The sequence below is a fragment of the Armigeres subalbatus genome, chromosome 2 (genome assembly GCF_024139115.2).
Source record: "Armigeres subalbatus isolate Guangzhou_Male chromosome 2, GZ_Asu_2, whole genome shotgun sequence".
NCBI classification, from domain to species: Eukaryota; Metazoa; Arthropoda; class Insecta; order Diptera; family Culicidae; genus Armigeres; species Armigeres subalbatus.
Window position 1 is genome coordinate 169,254,093 of NC_085140.1, and position 26,582 is coordinate 169,280,674.

General features: G+C 41.5%; 1 protein-coding gene across 7 annotated transcripts in view; it reads right to left on the bottom strand.

Moving 5' to 3' along the window:
• LOC134211170 (protein sprouty) overlaps positions 1 to 26,582 on the bottom strand; it is a 74,095-nt gene that overhangs the window by 9,443 nt on the left and 38,070 nt on the right. Inside the window, exon 4 of one of the 7 annotated variants that reach the window (XM_062687837.1) lies at positions 2,711 to 2,867. The exons of the other annotated variants lie outside the window; for them this stretch is intronic. The gene's annotated coding sequence lies outside the window, so the exon portion shown is untranslated. The remainder of the gene's footprint in view (positions 1 to 2,710; positions 2,868 to 26,582) is intronic. 7 annotated transcript variants of the gene reach the window in all.

Below are 26,582 nucleotides of genomic sequence, written 5' to 3' on the forward strand. Positions count from 1 at the left end.
TGATGTAATTTTCTCGAGTGTTACGTCTGAATTCTATGCGTAATTCACAGAATTCGCTATTTTTACCTCACAAATTAGCCCTGCATTGTTTGAGTACGATGCAGTTTGATCGAGTACAACAATGATGACGATAGTGACGATCATTGATGATGATCAATGTCAATGGACTGATTCCGATGGCAGCAACAAGCGAAAAACAGGGAGATGAACGAAAAAGGAAGAACAACAAAAAAAATTCTACAAATGCTTAGAATTCTGTGTTCCACAATCTCCAGGTCTCGCCACTGCCGTTGCTGCTAATTCTTCTCCAATTGCCTTTTTTCGGTCATTCGTGGCCGTCACAATCGCCGCCGGCCGTCGCCTTTCGTTCATTTCGAATGGAATGCTGATTGTCCGGTATTTTCGTCTTTCGCGTAAAACTGAGACGCATTGAATGGTTGTTTTATCACTTCAAAAATTATGTTTTATCTCAGTTTTAGTCTTATAACTAGATCGACATATTTTTGTATGGTTGTACGTGTACTTGTTCGTATGTGTTCGTTTACCCAAAACCTTAAAATTATTTATTCTGCTTTCTGTTTTGTCTAAGATCGAGAGTGCTCATAATTTTAGCAAACCGCATTGTCTTCCGGTAAAACAATCTCACCTCTAGGTGAATCGATCCGGTTTTCTTATTGCTATTTGCTCGAGGAATGCGTTTGACGGTCGACAGCGATGATGACGACGCGACGATCGCGACGGACGACAAGCATGGGTTTGTTAAAAAAAAACGTTGGATGTTGTTGTTGATTACATTGGCGTCAGGGACATTATTGAGCGAGCGCCACCTTCACCACTCCCAATGAGCACTTCCTCAGCATCTCGCGTGTTCGTTCACGAACTAAGGGGTTTCGTTCAGTTTTCAAATGACCGAATTCGTTTCTCTGACGATGTGCATACTCGTCCGGGCACCATCACCCATCGTCGATCCACATTTCGCGCGCAATGTGTGAAACATTTGTGGCTGTGATGCGATCGACGATGATCGTGACGACTTCCGGTTTCGATGGAAGATCTCTCAGATCTACGACTAGGACGACGGAACATGTGTGGAGCGAACGCTCCAGCAGCAGAAGCGCAGCGCTGAACGAGTTCTCGCAGCTGGTCTAAAAATATCGCATTTTGCAAGTTGGAAGGGTGCACCAGTTTCTGTTTCCGCACATATCTGCGGTGCGCGATCGCACGATGGTTTAAGTTCTGCGTTTAGTTTAGACATATAGCAAGTGTAAATCTACACCCAGAATAGAACCAAGTGATAACAATTGTGACATGTGGAGCAACAAAAAAGCAGCGGGGGGAACCATTTGATGGCGGAAACATAAGAGGCTTGTTCATTCGGTCAACTCTTATGACTGTCAAATGTATGATTATTTGATCGTCCACACTTGTGGCAGTGTTGCCTGGTGAAGCGTATTTACTGAATGCCCCTGTTATTGGTCGCTGATGTGATCGTGTATGAAATGAGTCGCAATTAGTGAGCTGGTTGGCGGCGCGAACAGTACAGCATTTCTGACTTCGAAGCGGCACTCTGTACCGAACCTATATAATATGGGGTTGGTTGGCACGGTATTTCTTGGAAGCAAATTATTGCAAACGGTGCGCGGACTACATTTCATTTCATATCATACACATTGCTAGCCCCTGCTCGGGTCGTTCGTGACAGACAGAAAGCGGTTGATGAAGAAAGAAAATATCCACCACGGCGGCGGCAGTAATGGTACTCTGACTGGGGCTGGGAAACGACTTCCGCGTGATCTGGTACGAATGGCCGAAGGGAACCTCCGTGGTTGTAGCAAACGGCGAAATTTTTCAGATCATTTTCTCAAATTGACATCGGATTATCAACTGTAAAAGAAGTTAAATCATTGTATAAGGTGCAGCACCAATCCGTCTTATATGACGTCTTTGCTACCGTCAGGTGGGGTAGCATGGAATTATTTTTTTACAATTCCATACATTATCCAGTCAATCTATTAAAACATTGCAAAGTGTTTAGTGCATGTTTTAGCATCTTCAGATGCAAATTAACAAGTGATCTTGTCCAGACATCGCCAATGACAAACACGCACACACGTTCTTTTGAAGAACAGAGTCTCGAAGTTCTGAACGAAAAATGTGACAAATGGTCTCGTTTGACGGTACATCATTTCTCTGTCTTCAAAAGCCGGTTCGGTGATTTGTAATAATTTCGGTCAGTTAACAACACACCGAACAACGCAGTGGAACTTTAATTAGATCGCAAAGTCGTCTATTTTGGATGTGTGACGAAGATATGCCGTGTATGGCGGTGACCAATTAGCGCTCTTCCCGGCCCTGGAAGTAGGCAATTCGAGCTCGAATCGATCGACACAAATGAGATGGCATAGAAGACGAGTCGATCAATCCCGCGAAGATAGAGGAAAATTAATACGGCATGATTTCTTTTTCACGTCTTCCAATTGTTGACAAATGCGTCATACGGTCAATATTTGCTGCCTCCAGAGTATTGAAGCAAAGTTGAAACAAGTAGATGGAACGCGATCATCGTCAAGGGAAATTACGGCTTTTATAGGTTTTGTTCTATTATTGGCGGGTGTGTTTTAGAAGATCGATCATTCCTGAAACTTGACTGCACTCCTTGATATGTGTGTAAGTGTTTGCATTTTCAATTAAAGAAAAAAAATATCCTCACCTATTCATTGATATATTTGTATCTATAGATTCAGACCGTTTTAGCCCTCGAGGAAGATTTTTTTTTAAATCTTTATTTATGTGTTTTTTTTAATTCTGGTGAAGTTCAACACAGCCTCGAGGAAGAAGGTGATAGTTCTGCTGTGTATACAAAGACCCTGAAAGCAAAAATAATATCAAATAGTCAGTTATATATTTCAAGTGTTCAGTATTTTGCACTCGATAATAGCGACGTGAGTTCTCTTCAATTGTAAATACATTCAAGAGGTAAATAAAAGGGAATCAGGGGAATTCGCCTTGAATATTCGTGAAGTACACAATCAAATGTAAACCATTTCACGTAAAAGAGGCTGAAGTTGGCAACAAGTGAAACAAGACCATGGTTTGGATCATGCAGAGTCTATAGTACAGCGGCGAACAGCCCAACTTGATTTCAATGCAGGGAAAAGACATGGATAGGTGGGTCGCCACCAGGTGTTGAGTTTAGTTTTGTTTGACGAGGAACTAGCTTTTCAACAAATTCGTTGTAATTTTACAGCCACGGTTCTACAAATAAGCGAAACTACCAGGTCACAGCAGGGTCGTTTAGGGACAGGGTCTATTTTAGTTGGGCAACAATTACTATTTGGGAAATCTGTGGAAATTCATTTTTATTGTTGCAGATGAAACTATGTTATCGCTGAATTAGTGTATAAGTTTTAGATTCTGCTTCAGTAGTTTAGAACTTTTTTTTTACCCAAATTTCATATCAAAATTAATGTTATAAGAAAACGAAAAAAAAATACAAAGAAAAAGCTTCATAACTGGTCTTTGGCATAGCATAGCACACTTCGCTTGAAAGTTGGTTACAACATTTTTTTTTATTTATAGCAGAAATATTTTGAAAGTCTAGTGGGGCCCTCCTTAGCCGGTAAGACGCGCGGCTACAAATAAGAATATGCTGAGGTTGATTAGATTCGATTCCCAGTGCCAGTCTATGCAATTTTTGTATTAAAAATTGTCTCGATTCCCCCGCTTCATGACATACGAATGCAAAAATGGTACCCTGGCTTAGAAACCTCGCAGTTAATAACTGTGGAGGTGCTAAATGAACACTAATCTGCGAGGCGGCAATGTTCCAGTGGGGGATGAAGAAGAAGAAGTAAAAAAAAGATTTGGCAAACCCCAGCGGTAGAAATACCTTATCTGTGTGTAAAATGTAATCAAAAACTGATTAAAAAAGTGTTGTTTAGCCGAAAGTCTTGTAGCCGAATGCCATTTGGCCGAAAAACACGTTAGGGCAAAAGTTATTTAGCAGAATTCCATTTGGCAGAATAGAACGTTTGGCCGAAACGGTTATTAAGCCAATAGCGGTTTGGTCGAAATATCATTTGGGCGAAAGGGACATATGACTGAACCTGTCATTTGGCTGAACATGTCATTTTGCCGAAGAGTTGTTCTGATGAAAAGTGTCATTCAGTCATTTCACATGTTTGACATTTCTGATCAACTGACCTATTCGACCAAACGACATTTTGGACCATATGCCCTTTTTGACCAACCAACACTTCCTGCCATATGTCCCGTTCGGCTAAATGGCCGTTTCTGCCGAACGACCATTTCGGCAAAATGAACTATTCGACCAGACGACATTTTCGACCAAATGGCCATTTCTGCCAAATGACATTTTCGGCCGAATGTACTCTTCGATCAAATGGAATTTTCGGAATGACATATTCGGCCAATAGACATTTCCGATCACATGACCCATTCGACCAAACGACATTTTCGTCCATATGACCTGTTTGGCGAACCGACGATCCTTCGGATAAATGACATTTTCGGCCAAATGACCTTTTCTGCCGAACGACTATTCTGGCCAAATGGCCCATCGGTCAAATGGCCCTTTCTGATAAACGCCTTTTTCGGCTTGATTGCCCTTTCTGTCAAACATTTTGGCCAAATGACCTATGCCGCCAGACGACTTTTTCAGCCAAATGGCACTTTCTGCCGAACGACATTTTCGGGCAAATGGCCTTTTCTGTCAAATGACCATTGCGGCCAATCGGCATTTTCGGCTGAATGACCTTTTGTTCAGCCAAATGGTACATTTGCTTTCGACCGAATGATCGGCCGAACGACCCTTTCCTAAAAGCCTACTTTCCCAGCTTACTAGAAGGTCGATATATTGTTGATAATTTTTTATTTACACGCAATTATATCCATTATCACTACTCTTAAATATTTCTTTCAATTGAGAAAAAGCATTGTTTATACCGTCGGAATATAATAACCGATCGACATTCTTCAGCAAAATGAGATCGGATATCAATATGGTCTGGTCGCTGCTGATACTGTCTAGGATGTTCGTCGAGGACTTCTCTTTCAACTCGCATATTGACTGGCGACACTCATTCCATTCCTTCCTTGGGGTTGTATTGGTTTTGGGGATGCAGTTGTTTGCTATCCTGTGAATGGCGTCCATGAGTTCAAAAATCGTTGTCGATGGTTGCCTGTCCAGCTCGCTTACAAATTCATTCCGGGATACGTTCCAATCAATTTGCTCATAGAACCAGTGAGATCTGCCAATCAACAAGATCAGTGCACTGTCATATGCCAGATATATCGAATTCGGGTCTTGTAAAACATCCGCAGTCTTCTTGATAAAGTCGTACGGAGTGATTTTGAGATGAAAATGAGATCACTGACCTTAGAGAACAACGCACCACGTCTCATTCTTTTATTGACAGCGCGTGGATGCGTGTGGAGGCGCGTGGTACATCGTAAGTTGGTGCTACCCTGTGCTACCAGAGCGTTTTGCTTTGCCAAACTGTTAGATGTTCTATACAAATGTGTTTTTAATACCTTCTTTTTTTCACAGTTTCCTATTTATCAAAACGAAATTAAAATTTTGAATCTCATTTTGAATCTTATTTTCGAAAATTTAATCTCAATCAGTTGTTAATTCTAATTACTTTCTGTTAACATACATATATCTAATTTTTTAATTAAATAAGTTATAAGAATAAGTTTATTCAATTTGAACATCCAGTTTTGTTCATAGCAATAACTTGAACTTCAGTAAAGTGAAAAAACTAAACGTATGTTGAGGTCTAAATCAACTGAAAGGCATAAAAACTTATTTATTTACTCAACGCACTTTCTCGGCCTCTCCATCGTGCGAAGCCTGAACCGACTGAATCTGAATGTCGTGGGCACGTGCCCGCCTATAACTGTTTGCACCATCACCACCAGCAGCAGCATCAGCACCGTCGCCATCGGAATGGACAAACGGAGGACCATCATAATGTGGGCGTCTCGATCGAAGAGCTGTTGTTGAGTGTTGTGCATGCTTCAAAGCCATCCATGATGGCTCGTGCCTCGTTGGAAGCCAAGTATGCAAAATAACGAACCATGGGCAGATAGGCACTGACCGGAGACAATCGGATCCAAGCAAGTGTGGAAGAGCGAGCCAAAGCCAATCGTCGCATGGCGCGCCCGGACGATGACGACTGTCAGCAGCCGTGGACAATTGAGCTGGAGGGAGACACAGCCGAAATAGGCGCGAACCTGACTGGCAGGTGTAGGTGTTAGCGTCGTCGGATCACCTGAGCTGGCTTAGCCTACGGAGCGGTACTCAGATGTAGGATTCCTGAGAAAGTAATAAAAAAGCAAAATACACGAAAAAGCAGCAAAAAATGTTATAGCTGGGAATTCCTATCTTGTTTTTTTTTCCTTCTCCATTTGTTGCGTACATTTTAGTCAAAGTTAAACGGATTTGAGAATCTGCCACCTTTGAATGATTGATTCCAGTATTGGTAGGTGGCCAAATGACCACAAGTGGTCAAGCAAATAATGGCGCTGCCAATTCCATAAGATTTGAATATGTTTCAAGTGATATTCATGTTGTAATTGAAAAAATATTTGGAAAAATGCGTCTGTAAAAGGTTTTAATTAGGAATGATAAAAAAATCGAAGTTTTATGACTCAACACCGATTAATGGAAGTAAAATGGAAGAATTCTAATAGAACTCGCTTCACCGAATTCAGTTGTTTAAATGGCGTCAGAACATGATGCATCAAAATATTACTCACGTAATGCGGCAATGTCCGCCATGTCCGAAACGCCATGTCCGCTCAGGGTTCTTATTGATCAAAATAGTTGAATGTTGCCAATATCAAATGTTACCGCGTTATAAAACTATTTCGAAAATGTTTGTCGTTGACCAGGAAGACTGTATCGGAAAGAATTGAAAGTCGGTGCGGCAGTTATTACAAAAAGTTGGTATCTGTTTCGATTGGGGATCCATCTCAGAGTGTAATGAATCTACGATGTAAAACGTTTACTTGTGCTTGTTAAATTATTACTCATTGTTGGAAAACCAAAGTGTTCGTGGATCAGTTTTCTGCATCTTTGTAAAACAAATAAATTTTTATGTTTTGAAATTGAAGGATTGCTCTTATTTTTTCTGGAGTGGCAATACGATTTTAATGCTGTCTTCAAATCGCGAAAAGGTCGTTTGAGCCGAAAGTCATTTAGCCATATTTCATTTGGTCGAATTGATCGTTGGGTTGAAACGGTTATAAAGATGAAAACGATTTTACCGAAAATATCGTTGACCAAACTGGTCGTTTGGAAGAAAGAACCATTTGGCCGGAAATGTCTTTTGGAAGAAAGAACCATTTGGCCGGAAATGTGTTTGGTCGAATAGGTCATTTGACCAAAAATGCCGTTTGACCGAAATGGTCGTTTTGCAGAAAGGCCATTCAGCCGAACGACGGTCGAAAATTTCATAATGCTTAACCAGTGATACAGTAAATGTAGTTTGCTACACTGGTCAATGGTCATATGGTTGAAAGTGTCGTTTGGCCGAAAAATAGTGAATTGTGAAGTGAACAATATTAAACGAGAAGGGAGAAGTGAGGCGTGACATTTTTGACCAAATGACCCTTACTAGGCGAGATGGACCGCGATCGGTCTTAGCCGTGAAATAGACAACACAAAAAAGGCCCTTATTGTCATTTCGATTACTATTTCGACCAAGCGGTATTTTCGGTCGAATGACCTAGTAGCCAAACGACATTTTCGGTCAAATGATGCATTCGACTGAACGACATTCTCGTCAAACGACAATTTCGTACAAATGCATTTACCGTTGTACGGGTCGGCTAAATCGACATTTTCAGCCATGGTTCAGGTAAATGTCATTTTCGGGCAAATGGCCCATTCTGCCAAACGACTATTCCGACTAAATGGCATTATCGGTCAAATGACCTATTCGACCAAACGAATTGTTCAATTAAACGACAGTTTCGGCCGAATGACATTTTCGGCCGTATATCCATTTCGGCCAAATTGCCTTAGGCCAAACAGCAAAATGGACATATTGAGTTCCCTTATGGCAAAATTATAATAAATTATGTTCGTTGGTCATCAGTATAAATATTTTGAATATTACAATTCTCGCTTAACTTTTCAAAAGGACCTAAGTAACATTTTTATCATGAATTAATTTGAATAGCGCAATCAACAGAACAACATGAAAGCTTTTGATTGCAGTACTCAAATTAATTCATGAAAAATGTGCCAAATCCTTTGAGATTAACGAAAATGTGATTTACTAGCATCAAGGGGCATCCCTACGAGTCAAAATCTCATCAAAAACATACCAAACACCAATCGAATTCGCCTCTGTCGCATGAAGATTTTTTTTATTATAGTCATTGTTGTCCACTTCAAGTGCGGCGAACAAATGTGGCACCTGTCGCCCATCTATACTGTGGAGGCGGTCGGTGCTGATGACGTCCAAAAGCGTATGAAACCCCATTTGACCCCAGTCAGCAGCAGCAGAAGCAGTAGTACCGAACCGACCAACAACGGGCCGAGACTGCCGAAAAGCATGCCATCATCGCATCCGTCGCGTTGTCTGCCGGTCCATCGTTTGTCGTTTATATCGGATTTATGTACGCGGAGTGTGGGCGTCAAGCGCGTCCTTGAGCGCGTGCCCTCTTCCCCTCGTTTCTGTGTATGGTTGGTGATGAACTTTGTTTTCTGTTTGCCCGCGGATGGTGGCGATCCGAAAGAAAGAGCTGACCATTGACGTGGGATGGTGAGAAAATCGTTCCTAAATATTGTAACTACGCCCTTTATTTTTAGAAAATGCTCTTATGAACAACTGTGGGACTAATTGTATGAGTACATGTAGAACAATATCTCTTTTTATCTATTGTTGAACACTTTCTTTGCTTCCACTTCCACTACAGGAAGTATTCTGAGCCAAGTAGCGAATTAGGCATCTGAAACATGCAGATTTGACTATCTTCAGAGGCGTCTGATAAAAGCTACCAAAGTTTAGTGTTCGCCATGCTCTACCGTCATGATAAACAAAGTGAGACCCACGCACCGCACGTGGAATCTGATTTATTGTACATATTGATCATATTGCGTATTATTTCCCCTTGGGGACAATAATTTACCAAACCGTATTATTTATAAAGGCAGGGAAAAGGTTCGAATCGTATTCATCGGACGGAGCTCGAACAACGACAAACATTCGCCAACTCAAACGATGGTGGACGTGATCTACCCCTTGGTCCACAACCCAGCGTGCTGCTGCTGGTGAGCAAAGTGAGCAATGGCAAAAGAAATATGAACAGAGACACATGCGAACGAACGAAAAAAAAACAGCTCACAGAAAACGAGTTTGTCAGTGTTCGCGCACAGACCACAGCAAAGAGACGAAAATATTCATTCATTCATTCATGCAAAAAAGATATACCCGTCTGGTCGCCATAGCACGTGCCCATCAAGCGAATCCACCGAGGGGGCAACACGGCGGTGGTGGTGGTGGCGACGGACGCGACCGTCGTCATCCGATGTATTCCAAATTGGGGCCTATTCGAAAGGGTGGACGGACACGGACTATTATACTCTTTTGGCGTTCGAATGGAAGAAAAGAAACTTCGTTGTTGTGCGGGATTTAAATGGAAATCTGTCGAAGGCTACGTCTACGGATGTGGCTGATGTGGATTAGAAACATGAGGAAGGATTTACGCTGGTAACAATTATTATTATATTGCGGCTTTATGGCGGTATAATAATTAATAGTGGTCCATAAAACTGCAATAAAACCACAACTTCTACTACAGTACAATGAGAAATAAATGAGAGTGAATATTAATTCCTGAATTGTAACGCATATGTCAAATAGTTGTTCTCTATTTAGTTTCAAATGCTGATATCTCAACAGTGGTACAATAAAACCATTTGAATTGCAGTTTATGCTTTATTGAACCAGAGGTTTGTGAACAGTTTCAATAAATCAATGTGAAAATAATATAAAGGAAAAGTTTTCCAAATAAGGGTGGTTTTGTCTTGAGTATTGTTCAAAATCCGGAAAATGCTCGTTCATCGTGAATAATAATTACAGGTTTACGTTTACAATAAATAGTTCAGTCAAAATTAGTCTATATCCGTTCTAGCAGATTCAAGCTCGTGGTGTTGGTTTGCGTTCATGTCTTAAAATATGGATAAAATATGCATACTCATTCAAATTCCGCCAAAACAAAACATACAACATTCTCCACATCCTGTCTGCTGCAGCAATCAGTCAAACATTCAAAAAGCACCATCGAAGTGCGATTTCCAATTCCTGTAGTTCTATGCCTCGATCGAGGGCCATCGAATACGAAAAACCCGACAAAACGAACGACGCAAAACGGCATAAAAATGAATAGCGCAAACGAGTCTGGATGATTCTCAGACTTAGACATTCCATTTTCGACTATGCTCTTCTTCTCCACTCATCCGTTCCACCTCCCCCCTGATCCGGTCCATTCCGGATCGAACTGAATATGTTTCATTCTTGATTTCCAATCCTTCGGGAGTCGGCAACACAGCACAGCAGTATGGGCGAGGTCCTCGGTTGCCTCTTCAACGGAATTTCATTGATCACTGCGAGACAGCACCTCGCATAGTTACCTGCGCAGTCCGATTTTCGTACTTAAGGGACAGGTAAATTTAAGGATTTTGGCACCTCGTACTTGCGAAACTACGACCTTCGGCGTACCGCTGCGTTGTGCTGTATCGTCCCTTGCCTGGTCGGATCCCATTGATCCTTTTGTTCATTTTCAAGTGCCACCATTGTTGTCAGAATCGGTTCCACTTTCGACGTGCATATTTGCTATGCTTGTTGTTCCGAGAGTTTGGGACACGGTCCATGTTCGATTCACACCGATTATGACTACTATTAGGCAAATGAATATATGTGGGTTTGTAGCCTCAAAGTACTCTTGAGTCCCCAGCAGGGTCCCTACTCCTGCGCTAGTGCTGTTTTCGAGTGTATCATAAACTTCGATAGGGTGCGATCATAAAATGTCCCCCTGGCTTAAGACGAACGAAGGCGGTAAGAGGCACAAGTTGATTTTTACGACTTGACACATAGCGGGATGTTCTTCGACGTGTTCGGGTTGCGGGTACTCCGTTCAGGTCGCGTCGTCACCTGATATGCCCCCTGCGTTCGAGAGGCTCAACTTGATACTACATGAGCCAAGCATAATCACGTAGCGTATCTACAGCACACTGCGAGCCGTATGTGTATTTTTAATAAGACTCATCAAACATGAAGAAGGGAAGACAAGAAACCATCGTTCACTGACCAGCAAAAAAAACAGTATGGATATCGATTTCAACCTGATCTTCGAATGGACGCGTCCAGAAAAACCTGAGGGGTGCACTGTTTTATTGGTACCAACGGTCCATTGGTGCGAAAATGTGTGTACAGATCAGGCTGTATGCTTTCGAACGAAGGTCAACCAGTGACGCGATTTGGGAAACTTACAGCTGGTAGTGTTGTACCGTTTGCAAAAAGAGGTCACGTAGCATTAGTAAAGAAGCCAGCTAAGATACTGAAACCATTTAGTTTTTTTTTCCGAAACGAAGAGAATATGTCGACCACTAAATTAAATTGTATTCACGCATCAGTATTGAGGGACAGCTGCTATAGTTCTCTTTCTGGGAAGGTCATTGTTGATCGAGTTCAAGACATTGAATTCACGCTCACCTACTCGAGTGTTCAAAATAGCATTTGTATGTATGTAGTTTTTATAATTAAAATAATTTTGTTTAGTTTTGAGAAATTTAAAATTATGGCTTTTAAGAGCTCTTGTTTGGGACAAATTTATTGACAACTATGCTTGCAGGACATAGATTGTTCTAAGAGTTCTTTTAATTTTTCATGCAGTTGTTGAAACATATTCGTAAATTATAAAAAGACTTCCAAGAACGCAGTTATCATAAGTTTTATACAACAAAATAACTCATTCGTAGTTTTATCCACAATACTACTCAAGGAATGGCGGAGAAAGGCGTTTACGGAACTATCCGCGACTTACTACGCCGTACTCCGATCATGCCTAATATTGTATGTTTTTGTCGCTGGTTTCAAAAACCGGGTCTGCTGCTGCTGCACCGAAGCAGAAATGGGGGAAAAAATCTCCGATCTCGATCATCATCATTCGTAATTATGCCCGTGTGCGCGCTCGCTCTACAGCTGGTACGCAGCTGGTTGGTAATCATGTGGGTCGCTCGATTGCAGTGCTGCTCGAGGCTGGTGCACACACGAGCGGGAGGGGCTTTGCAGCAGCGCAGTTCAAGAAGAGATCATCGCATCAAGAGGCGCAACATTGGATTGGAGGAATCTCCCCGCACCTCGCCGCACGATGTCGCTTATCGGAGAGCGCGCGAACGTAACAACAGAAGCTACGACGTGATCCTTTTTTTTCTCCTGTGCTGTTGTGCGCGGATCTTCGCTCACAACGGGGTCCGCTAGAGGGAAGAGTATGATACAAACATTCAACGAAGACGACCATGGGGATGACAACGAGGACGGCGACGACGATGACAACGGCGACTGACTGAACCATGCTCGACCACTACAACGGCGGGGCCGATCAAGAAGACCAAGCAGCAGCGCGAAGAAGCTGATACGTGGAGAAGAGTGACTGAAGCGAATGTAGAAACGGAGGTTGTTATTACACTCTCCACCATGACGATGACGCTGTTCGGATCTGCCTGCGACTATAACGATCGCGGCGGAGGAAAAGGGTTCGACGGATTGCGGACGAGTGCCCGGGTTTTCGAGAAACAGGTCGACCGCGAGCTCGTGCACGGCCTACGACGACGTCAACAGGCTGAAAGGGAATCAAAGAAAGCACCTTTTGTGCGGCCAGTGGTCAACGATGACGGTGGAGCGCGACGCAGTGCGGTGCGAGGAGAAGAAAGAAAGCAACAAAACAACATCACGAACGAATGTAAGCACGTAGGTAAGGAATGGAGAAGATTTCGCAGGAGATGCCAAAGAGAATCGGGTGGTGGGGGGTGAAGGTCGAGGGGTAGGGCGCGTACCAATAACAAAAACAACAACAACAACAACAGCAAGCGCGGCGGATGCATGGATCACGGATGGGATGGATAGATGGATGGATGGATGGACGATGGTTCGAGGAACTTCTCTCCGCGCGCCCAAGGTTGTCGACCTCTGACTCGCACTTTTGCACTGAGTGCGCTAGTTTGGGCGGCCGTACTCAATGCGATCGGATACGGTCTTGAGAGGTTGTGTTTTTTATGTTCACGCTCGGGAAGGAAGCTTTGGGCTGTTTCCGTTTGGGGTTTTCCGTTTGAGATCACGGGAAATTCGCGGATATGGGTATGCCAGAAGTAGTATTCTATATGATCAATATAAGATCAGTGAGAAGAACCCAAATCGTACTTTGTGTTATCCGTGGTTACTGAAAAGTGAACATACTAAAATATTTTCGATCTCGCATGGAAAACACGATAGGGTATATGGCTTGAACCTTAGCCTAATATGAGCACATTTGACGTTGTAAATCTTCATATATTGAAACTCTAACCAAATTTATACCAAAAGACGGCTTGCTTACTTTTGATTATTACGTCAAGTATTGAAAAACAACAATAAGTGTGCACAATCTCTTATAAAAGTCATCAAAAGTCTTCGGCAAATTATTCTAATCTTATCTCTGGTGGTGGATGCTTTTTCAGTCCATGGAAGGTTTGTGCATTTTCAAAAGCCGTAAGGCCGGTAATTTTAATGTGCTGCTTCAAATGAAAATCGTAAGCTATATTTTGGCAACGAGTGCTCCAAATATAAAAATTTTGGTTAATCGTGTCGCTATACTAATGGAAGAATGAATTCAATATGCATGCTAAAATAGTGTGATTGTTATCCGTTCATCTAATCTGCGAAAATAAGTGAGTTCATTCAGAAAACGACTTTATTCGGCACAAGAAAAAACTGTGCAAGAGCCTGCCTGCTTAAGTGGCTGTCGAAAAACGAGTCAATGTTATTTTCCACCCAAGTTTATTATTTTTAAAGTATTAAAAAAATATCTACAAAACGATGTAGTATCGCTGAATTATTGATTAATTTGCGTGATGAGCCAACGTTAGATCCAAGCCTAACATTACCACTCGTAACCCTAATTGAACCAAACTAAAGAAAAGATGTTCCGTGCGGATAGCGTGGATCAGCTCCGCGCACGCTCACCCCTCTATTACGTTAACAATTCAGAATCTAAATATTGTTCAAGTTAATTCTTGTTTATGCGATCCGAAAACCGATTTCCGTAATTCAAAGAATTTGTCATATCCTGCATCACCTGCCACACCGGTTCTAAACGCATCTACAATGCAATTCAGAAAATGCTCGAACATTTTCCCACGATCACATCTCGGATGCACAGCTGCGAAAAATAGAACACATCCCAAATCCTTGTTCCTCACAGCACATAGGTGGGTAGGAACGCACATGTGCATCCGAAAACGCACCCCAGTGCCCTGCCTGACAGATGATATGCCTACTCGACGACAGGAAACTCCCACGCTCGCAGGAATAAAAGACCGGAAGTTCGGGTTCCCACTCAGCACCGGAATCCGAATCTTTCGTTCCAAAACGAACAAAAACAAAACACCCGCACACATGCACACACCCTTGCTGGCACAGCAGCAAAATAGGCACGTTTAATTTCGGGATGTGCACTTTCAGAACCTCCTTTTTCCTGGAATATGAACGACGGCGACCGCAGCAGCAGCAGCACTAACGCAACCGACAGCCGGTGCTTTCCTGTCTTCGTTTTGCCTTCAGAGCGGATGCTGAAACTGTGCTCTCCGTCTCGCTTCGTCATTCGACCTCATATGGGAGGTCGACAAGCGTGAGTGGAGGCCGATGACGCTGCCACTGCTGTTGGCAAGGAGGAAGTGCGGTAGGCCCATGTGCCATGTATCGCACATTCGCACGTATCGGGGCCCGGATGAATGGTGAAGTGCGAAGTACCTCAGTGTCCGCCGCCGCCACCGCCGGTTGGTTAGCAGGACGTTTGCGGCCACTTCCTTTCCCGGCATAGATGATGGACCGAGGTACGGTTTTTGCCATTCCAATCTCGCTGGTAGTGGTGTGTTGTCTTATGCAATGAATTCCATCAATCATTTTGTATGCACCTGCGCATAGAGAGCAGAACTCGATGATATCGGATAAAACTGTGCAATCGTACGTGTTTGAATGATGGAACTTTTGGAATTATTTTTAAGCTAATTGGAATCATTTTGGTAAAGCTATTAAAAACTTCTTATGAATGTGCGACAATCAGATATTCAGAGTTATTATCTTGATTGAAATCTACAAACAAAAAGCAAGGCTTTATACAGTGATGAGGTGCAAAATTTCGGCCTTGATTCTCACCATAGGTCTGAGCAACCAGTTTTCTGCTGAGGTCTTAGTGTTAATGTTCACTGATGACATTTTTTACGAGGTTCAATTCAAATATGCGTTCTGCACACGAGAACGCGTGTTCGTGTTCGAAACGTTCAGAACACAGCACACTGTTCAAGAGCACTGACCTCTAACATAGCAACTTTATATCCTAGGAAAACAAATTCAAACGACGGCATGCTACACATTTTTCGTCTAGTAATACGTAACATCACATCAGTAACATCAGTAACACGTGGTCATCTAACGGATAAAAATCAAGCTCGGTCGTATGTTTTTGCATAGTTTCAAATCTAGGGAACCTTCGTTATAATGATCGTTTTTGCTTGCGTACCAATCCAGTGCACACTGAACTGTGTGAGGAGTTCAAAACTAAGAACACCAAGGCACCTCTGGTTTAATTCTTAATTCACTGAGTTAAAACGGTGTTTTATTTGACTCATAAAAGTAAAGCTTAATGTTTATAATATTAATTTTTCAAAACACTATTATCAAATGACAGTATGTCCCATTATCGATTAGGTATGTCACATAATTGTTACCTTTGTGGTGATATAAACAAGCTTGCTTCTGATGTTCTGCTGTGAACGCTGTGAACATGGTTGATGTTGTTAGAGCAAAGTGATATCACTTCGACTAAAGATCCTTTTAATAGGCATTGTTCACCACTGAAAGATTCTGTCATAATGATGAGCTTATTCCCAACGAGACAAATATGCGTAGAAATTCAACAACGGGACTTATCGACTTGATGTTGTTTTCACTGATTTTACGAACAATGTTCGATATCTTCGAGTGTTTCGGGGGCTATAGACCCTCCATCTATTTTCTCTATTTTAAACTTCTTTTCCTAACTTCTCGACTATCTTACCACTCATATTTTAACGAATGAATCAATTTGAAATTCAAGCCAAGTAGATATATTATGTTGCGTTTTTATTCACCAGGCTTATGTGCTAATGAAGATCCATAAAGTACGTCACGCAAAAATCGGCGATTTTCAACCCCCCCTCCCCCCTTCGTCACACTTTTTGTAATACACCTCTAAAATTTTTGTATGGATCGTCACGCTGCTCTGAAACCCCCCTCCCCCTAGAGGCGTGACGTACTTTGTGGACGGCCCCTATAAGGCATGGCGGAACCGAATTTCAGACTGGTTCGTATGAGTTTCCAAGCATACGTCTTTCCCGAATGGGGCTAAGGACGATATAGGCTGTTTGAGCCTCACTTGCAGCATTTGTACCTCGTTTGGAATGCCGAGGGAGTAGTGTTCCTCACAATTCCTACAAAAGATTTGTAAAATGTGGAAGAATGAGGATCGTGCACTCGACCGCTTTGCTTCCTTATCATTGTCTATTTACATGAAGATCTTTACTCATTTCTTGTCACTGATAAAAACTTTATTTATATACTTCTACAAACTTCGTAGAATTTCCAGAGGAGTTCAAATAAATTTAGGATGAAATTTCGTAGAACTTTTCAAGAAATTTTAGAAAAAAAAATCCATAGGACTCCCGAAGAATTTTTAGAGTTAATTGCAAAAAATGTTCTGAACAGATGTTGAAGAATTTCTCTACGAATTCCGTAGAATTATCAGAGGAGAATCTAAAAAGGAAATCTTGAAGAATTTCATAAGAAAATTAAAGAGAACATCCCTTAGAAATTCCGGAAAGTTTTTATTGAGAACTCCAGAGATTTTTTTTCAAATACCGGAGAAATTCCCGAAAAAATTGCGAAAAATTTCGAAGAATCTTCATAAACAAATCTTGAAAATTTTGAAGAATTTTCCTAGAATTTTCTGGAGAAATTCTCTTGAATATTTCAAAGAGTTTCCTGACAAAAAATTGAGAGAAAAAGTCACTGCTGCTAAGCAAAATGGCAATAAACGCCGTCGTCCAGCGCATCTCTACCCTATCTCTACCCCATTCGTCGTTCATTCATTTCTTCATGATAGGATGAATGTGGGAGATAACTCTTTTGTCTTCAAACTTTATCAGTAATTCAATATCCTATATGCTAAAAACTGATATCACTACCAATTAACTTTTCAAATCCTATGAGGGGCTAATTGTTTTCTTATTTACGCCAATGCATTCAACCACATTTAACCAATCGTCCTTACTTCCTAGTTACATTACTAATAACATGCTCCTACATCAATAACATTCGAAAAACAGTCAGTTTTGGCTTAATTTGTGTCATTTTTTATTTTTATCCTGTACCTGTTATCCTACACATTTCATTAATAAGTTTGCCAAAAACAAAAGTTGCTAAAATCAAGTGAATTCAATCGCTGACCAACACTACAAGGGTAAACATTCTATTTCCATTTGCTGCATTGATTTCGATACTTTTATCATGCAACTAAACACTAAAATAAACACGTTAACGTTATCAATGGAGAACATGTTTGAACACAAAATACTATCGAAATGAATGCTTTGTAAAAATGTTTGACGTCTGCCGGGTCACACTTCACTGAGAAAAAAAGATCACAAAAATCAATTGTTAAAATACCTGAGTTTTCAATTTTTTGCCTTTTCCAATCGAAATATTTATGACCTCAATTACTGCGGTGTAATTCATCACTGATGTCAAAACTGCCTCGTTTACCATTTAGCTTCATGTTTATAACACACATCCGAAAGATCAATTACCACCGAGCACAAATAGGAGCAATCACAAATTCAAACTACCGAAAGATCACTCTTTTTTAAATGCTTGGGCGCACACCACTAACCAACCGACACGGCGACGGACGAGGACGAGAACGACCTACATTCATTCATAAAACGCACCAAACTATACGTTGACCGGTGTTATTCATTCAGCATAACATAGCGATAGTCACCGCCCGAGCCATCCGCCACGAACTACAGTATGGACACATATGCTGCGCTTCCATCCATCGCCGCTTCTTCTACACAGCCCAGGCCAACCCACACGGCCGTCGAGCCGTGCTCCCACCGCACCGCAGAGCGCTGCTGTTGCATACCTACTTCAACATCAACCCACAGGAAGTCATGTTGGTTGAAGTGTTTTCCGACCGCGCGCGTTCACCACCACACTTTCACGGCCCAGTCTGGGCGAGAGTGTGAGTGCGCACGAACCGGGCGGAGGGAGTCGGACCGACCGATGCAATCAGTGAACGGAAACATTAATTTCATTCACCAGCAGAGAATGCGATCGGTCACCAACACATGGGAGCGCGTGGGCAGCCAGCAATAAGCGCTAGCGCCCAATTAGCTCCCATGCTTGAATGAAACCCCACGTCAACCGAGCGGCGGCCGCGCGCTGAATCTCGTGTGTAAACAGCAGCCGTTTCGCAATCGCAACGGATCGGAGATTATTCAGGGCTGAAAACGTCGCCCGCCGAAGCTGAACCAAACAGAATCAGATCATTCAGCAAAATTTCGGTATGATGAAACTGCTGCGGCACGAACACCAGCACATGCTTTCGAGATATGTTTTTCTTCAATAAAGGCTAACTATGCGGCGGCAAAGCGCGCGGTCGGTCGGTACTGAATGGAAGTTGCTGCGCTTCAACCTTCGGTTCTTCGACTCCGCGCCGCTGATGATGGTCACTGTTGGTGGTGGGTTGTTTGAGAGTGTGCTCGCTCACGCTGACCCAGTCCTTTTGCTCACTCGTCACCGCCGTCGTATCCGTGCCCGCGTTTGTCCGTACCAAACAACGATTCACAAACGCCCGCGCCGAATGTTCATATTTTGTCCCGTTAAGATGTTCGTAAACTCTTGGTTGCAATGTTTTGGAAGACGATGTGATGGGATACGATGAGGCGCGAAGTGGAGGTTTCTAAATTGTAGTTCCATAATTTCCATCTCCATGAGGACATTTAGAGAAGAGTAATCTGATTTGGTCCGTCGGCCGAGCTGCTAGTCAGTTGAACCGGATGACGCACAGTGGCCGATGATAGAATCCCAATTCGTAAACATATCAGTAGTTACGGAAATAAACCTGAAAGCCTACATGAAATTCTTTTAAATCGAAAAATGAACGTCGATAAGCAGACTTAGTCACTTTCCCCTGAGCATAACGGAGTTCTATGTATTATGTTTCATGAAGACTCATAAAGGTCTTAGAACGCTTCGTGCTCTTGTTTGGATTCTGCCACTGTGCGACGATGACGACGACGACGACGACGCGGTATCATGTGTAAAGAGTGAAAGATCTCATGCGCGATGAAGCGATTTATTTTTAACTCACTTTCGAACTTGTGCACTGCCAGCGTGTATACACAAACAACACAAAACCCACCGAATTTGTGGGGCGCGGCACGAGTGGAGACGGCCGACGTGCATTGATTTCCATTTTCCACACAGCCAAGAACGTCCCAATTCACCCAAGAGGGCAGCGCACCGCGACAAGGCAAGGGTGGGGTGGGGCTGAACAAGTAAACATAATCAAAAGACCAGGCTGGTGATGATGCTCTTGCTGGTGGAGCTCCATCACTGAACGGTTTATGTCCACAAGTACAAAAGGACAAAGAAGAAAGAAAGTTCTCTTCGTCAACGCCAACGCCAACAGTCTGCTCTTTGGGGAAGAACCGGCTGACGCGCTGGCGAAGGCGTTGGCCGGTTTTCTTAGGTTTCGCACCCGGCACGTGGTGCTTTCGCCGGCTGGGGATTAGAACGGAAGAGCGGCCGGCACGTGGCCACGGTTGGTTGAACTTGTACCGTTGCTGCGTGTGCTTTTTGGACCTGGTGCAGGAGCGACACTAAACGATTGAGCATTTAGAATGTCGCTAGAAAAACAATTCTTGTCAAACGTTTGATCTTCCGGTTACGACATTTTCTGATACACAATTTTTAACAATTTGGTGTTGAAATAATGTCCTGACAAAGCCATCAGATGCAACTTATTGTTATAATGAATCCTTAGTACAAGGTCCACTCCACATGTTGTAAATAAAAAAAAATCTGTTCAAAGAATCTACCAACAGCTAAACAGTTAGGAAAACTTTAATATTAAAAATTCAATTCTCGTCCTCGACCTCGTGTAGGCTATCCAATATGCCAGTCAGAAAGGCATTTTTCACTAATGTTGAAAGCTCGGCATTGAAGAACGTTGTACATTAATTCCACTCAAATGGTGCTGAGATTGGAGTCATTCGGAAATTTGATATCATTTGAAAATGTTGACACATTTATGTATCCTGTTGGGCGAGGAGAGTGCAAAAGCAAATCGTGCGTAGGTAACAAAAGACTCGCTACTTAGAAACACGAACAAAATAAGTCCAGTTCAAATCGGTGATATTTTCAGAGGACAATGAAACACGGGCATTGTAGGCGGTAGACTATTGAATATTCGGTCTGTGTGTGTATGTGTTTGAGAGGAAAGTACTGTGCACCAATCTCGGCATTATTGATGGCAATAATTAATGTAGACGCAGGAACTATGAGTCGTGAAATACACTACGCGTACGAGTATGCTAAAATTTGGAAGGCGGCAGAATAAAATGGGTAGGGATAATGAATGTCAAAAAAAGACCAGCTGTTCAGTAAAGAACTTCAACGAAATGATCCATTTTGAGGCAGATTTCGGGGTATACAACCATTTTACTGAAGGGAATGATCCTGAAGCTCGTTCATTTTCGCTTACACAAGAGTAAGTCCGAGAGAAAAAAATCTTCATTTTCAAAAGTGAAAGTGTGAACCTTCAACTTTTATCGAAGGTATAAATTGAGAACAGTGGTTGTAAAAGTGATCTTTTGAAAACTTCCAGATAGAAGCCAGCCAGAGCGGCTGACTATTGCAAGATCTGACTCAATTTGAAACTATAGATTTTATTTTAAGAAAAAAGATAATTTAAATCTCGGGTACTTATTCAAAAAGTGACCGGCAGGGGAAGCCTTCGGCTACCTGTTGGTGGTGTTGGTTTGCGTGGGAGTGTCATTAGATTGGACAAATCGACGTTTGAATCTTTGATTATAAAATCACATACGTCCTTTTGAATAAGTACCCGAGAAATAGTGTTCAAAAGTATTGCACCTGATTAACGAATTGGACTTCAGGCGCATAGGCGCTTTTTTAGTGCGAGGTGGAAATTAGAAAGCGACCAGCGGAGTCAATTTAGGCTTTCCGTCCCTTTGTTTGAGGAGCTATTCGAGCTCGTGTGCCCGCTAAGGCCTGCCTTTCGATGTAGCCAAACGTAGGGGATTAAAGTTTCGCAGTCAGTCGAGCGAAGCTGTAGTTGTCATTACGATACACAGGACCGGATCCGAACCAATAGATAGAATTGTTCTTATAGTGCTCGTCCAGTGAATCGGAAAGGTACGCTAGGACGGGTCTTACAAAATAGCACTTCTAGCTAGAGGAAATGGTCAATTCAGACGCCCTCAAGGAGTACAAAATTAAGAAGCTTTCTGTCCAGCCGCCACTCCATCCGCACCTTTTATTTGGCAATTTTGAGCACGTGCTCGTGCCGCCAGAGAGCGATTGCTTTCGATAACTCGACGCCACGCGTACAAGGACCTCACCGAATCATCGTCATCTTCGATACTCGACGAAAAGAGAGATACGTTTCGGCACGACCCACCAGAAAACCATTCATCTTCGGCACTCCGCCGGAAAGAATCCGTTTTGGCACCCAGCCGAAAACCCCTTCGCCTTTGGAATTTCGCCCTTTTTATAAAAAGGCTGCGAAGGTATGTTGAAACTTGCAATCATGACCATGAATAGGTTCCTATGTGATACGAGGCGAATCGGCCCAGGGCCGAAAACCTCATTAATAAAGATATTAATAATAAAGATTCCTATGTTTAGCCTAAGCCCGTTAAGAATATCGTCTAACCCGAATGGAATTGTTAATGTAATAAAAAGTTAGAAGATCTGGGAGCCAATTGATTTTTTTTCAGCAATTTTGTTTGCTGTTGCTCGCGTACGTTTCCGTTAAGCAAGTTAGAGGGGTGACAAGCGGTAAGGTACTACAGTTTGGTACTCTCTTCAGCTCAGCCGCGGTTCGGGAATATCCCCTGTGGAATTGTCTCAAGAAAGTCAAACAAAACAAATGACGGTCTGTTGCACGCGAGAGTAAAGCTAATGCTAGAGGTTATTTAAACTAAAGCCACCAAGGTTATTTAAAACTTCATACAATATTGCGATCGGTGCTATGAAGTTATCAAAAAATAGGGTGAACTTGTTTATCAATCAAAGTTATTTCCCTATAAGCCAGGTATTAAGCTTGGACATTAATTTACAATGTTCTGAAAACTTAAATGTGAATATGTACATAATGTAGAAGATATTGATTTGAAAAATCTATTAGAGGTAACCACTTTCCCTTCGATAAGACTCGAACCCACGACCCTAAGTTAATTTTTAACTTTCTTATTTTTGATTTTTCAGACAAATCGTCTTCAAGTAGTTTTTAGAGCTCTAAAAATTCAAATTTTGATGTGTGAATATGGTCAATATATTTTGCCGATCAATAGTTGTAATCGTTTTTCATAAATAACAAAGCAAATAAACAGTTTCAATGCTGTAGATTTTTGGTTTTTGATTTTTTACCTACATCTAAATAATAGTAATAGAGATTGTATATGAACATATGAATTGTATTTGTAATTTGCCTAAAAAAATACAAAAAACCCAAAATTAAAAACCTAGCAAAAATAGTAATTTCCGGGAGAAGTGCTCAACTATTGATCAGCTAAAAGTATTGACCATATTTACACACCAGTGAACTCTAAAAGTATTCTGATAAAGATAAACAGAGAGAAAGAAGATCAAAAATGTTGTGTTCGTAAGATTATGGCCGTAGTATTGTGAGCAACTTTGTATTTTTTTTTTGAGGAATGTGTCTTTTCTCGTAAATCTGCATTCTGTGGAAGAAGAATTATTATTAATAATTATTAAATAAGTAATGATTATTAATATTGCACTGTAAAAATCCACAGTCACGCCTCGTTGCATCGCATAGCCGCGTTTACTTCCAATTTAAAAAGGAAAGATCTCCTTAAAAAAACAAAGACCGAACACATTTAATCTGCACAAAATCTGCACTTGTCGAATACTCAACAAACTTGTTCTTTAGTCAACCTAGATTTTAGATTTATGGAGTAGATAAAGCCAATGTTTTCAATTCAGAAAACTGTTTCATTTAGTTAAAACTTGGAACTTGTTCCAAATAGGCGTAATTGTATTTGACCTTGATATTTAAAGCGGCTAATATCCAGCATATTCCGTGCAATTGATGTTACTACCAGATAGATCGGAATCTATTCTTTTTGTTGGGCATATAAGTTCACCTAAATAATTTGAATAAAGATCACAAACGCCGTACCAAAAATGAAGATCAGAATCAATTACGCCCATTAAAAAAAGTTCCTTTAGATATTATCTTTTATTTGCAAAATATAATTTGAAGGATATTAGTTACAAAGCTTGCAAAACTTCCAGAAAAGGCGAAAATAATTCAAATTTTATAAAAAAGGAACTTTTTCTGCACAAATACCACGTGCGAGAATTATAAAAATATCTCATGCAAAATCGAAATTATATGAATCATAAGACAGAGCAACTTAAATTCTATTTATCAGCTGATTATTATGAAACAGGAAGCAAACAATGAGCTTCTACAAATTTTATCGCTTACTTGCCTGCATTCTTACTAATCAACCTACACACATACCAAACATTTAAATGCCACTCACGGTAACGTGACTTTCATCTCGATCGCACTTCCTTGGCTTAATTTTGTGTGCTCTTCCTGTCTATTTAAGCGCATGGTTTAAGTCAGTAGCTACATATGAAAGGGGCTGAAGGTAAAATCACCATCGTTTGCAAATAATTTATTTTAGGCCATAATTCATATTTCGATCTTCTTAGAATGCGATCATGAACTAGTCGACCAATAAAGCAAACCAAGAGTGCGACTCCTTTGAACATAAGACCTTTCCGAATGTTAGCCGCTGTTCGGAGAGACAGTGAACGACGAGCTTTCGCCTTGATAAGACCAGACAAACTGGACGACTGATTACGCATCGCTCATAGAACTCATGATGGTCACAAACCTTCACGCCGGACGGCTACGGCAATGGTGATGGACGCCGACCGGAAGTGGTAGCTTCCGCTCTATTGATAGCTCACCAGGCGGTCTCCTTCACTCACTCGGGCGGGCGCGCTTTCTCTCTCTCTCTCGCTTGTTCGTGCGCGCCCTCACACCATTTGCCGCTATCTCTGTCGGCCACAGCCGGCGCAACTTGCGGCTGTGGGGCTTGGGTTAGTAGACAAGCATCTCGAAAGGAAATGAAATGTGTGTCATGTTGTTTGCAGTGGTTGACTGAATACACGTTACGTCTTTTCTTATCAGTGGAAATGTGCGTTCTGAAAGCATATGTAGAGTACCTAGCATTTGAAATTGACCCACAACGTCCGGCGACGGCGATGATTGTAATGTTTTAAATACCGCGAAAACATTTTCGTTTTTGCATTGATTGATTACAGTTTGAGAGTTTAGAATTCAAGGGGTTGTAAGCGATTCGGAATTATCAACTCACGCCATTTTTTTAATGTTATGGCATTTTAATTTGCAGATAACTGTGGCACTTAAATCTGACACTCAAGCAACAAGTTTCTTTAATTGATTAGGGAGAGTGTACCTTTTTCCATCTTCCTGAAACAATTCCACCTCATCCCTAATTTCGTCGTAACATGTGGTCGGGCTTCAGCCAAATCAGACCAAGCGCCAAAAAAAAAAATACCGGTTTTTCTGCTCAAACTTTCGTTTAGCAGATTTAATGGATCGCAAATCGTATCGGATATCCCTTAACCCTATAATTGAGGATATCCTACTGCAAATGTATACTTGAATTGATTTGAAACTATTTCTGTTGTCCTTGTACGAATAAAATATCACAAATCAGTCGAAAAGCCGCTTGGTGCGGTTTGGTTGAACCCCGACCATGTATGCTAACTAATGCAAAAAAGGACACACATAAAAGCAACGAACAATTTAAAAAGCTCCTCATTTTGTTTTGTTTTGAATAGGATGATAAAAGTTATAAGAGCTATGATATGTCAGATAGATATCAAGAGAAAACTTATAATTTAGAATATAAAGAGTTAGTTATTGTTTTAAAAACAATATGAAATCTTGACAGTAAATAGTTTTGAAAGTTAAACGAACTAACGCTAAAACAAATTTTATGAATAATGAATTCGTTTCAATGCTAAAGAGAACATTGAGTTAATGTTTGTTATTAGATCACTATTGCGCATCTTCGCGAATCTGATTCACTGCCAACATAACTAATGAACAATTTTCGCCTCCTTGGGTAGTCCAGCCATTTAAGCGCGTGCCGCTACGGTACTTGGAGCTGCGTCGATTATCAAATCATCGACGATAAACACAATCGGGAAGTATTCATGCACACAAACATACAGCAAACCCAAACTCGGAACGGATCAGAAGGTCAACGATTCTTTCCCCCTTTCGCTGGTTGCTTAAAATAGAACTCAGTTAAAAAAAATAAACATAAACAAGTCAATCTCCCTAATCAAAATTTTGCGCGAGTCTCTACGGGCGCGCCGCGTTTTCTGCGTCTAGGAGTGTGTCTCGCACTCGCATTTAATGATAGGTTCGGAATGAATCCGCTAATAACCTTGAAACCAGAGTAGACGTGGAAGTTATTCCCTAGTATTGGGAGCATAGGGTAACCGGACCTTTTTTTTGGAGGATGAATCGAACATCGCGTAAGAACAGAATTAACTTTTCTTACGCTCAAAGGCCTATTGTCAAGAGTATTTTTGGTGCTCAATCCTAAGTGAGTATTTCTTATGAAAAGTGAATCCACAACAAATGATCTACGATCTACTACACAAACACAAGTATTATTGAGCATTTTTTCATGAACCAAACATGTTTAAATTTTCGTTTTTGTTTTCGGACGCTGTTTCACCCGGAATGATTTGTTCTCATTCTACCGCAACGCAACTATAGGTCGCATTACATTACCTATCGCAATGGTTCGTTATATAATTAAGTAAATATTAACTTTGTTCATACAAATTCATAATCGTAAACATTGAGGTAGCCCGACTACAGTCGTTATCTTATCAAACGCCACGATTGAGTTATCAACG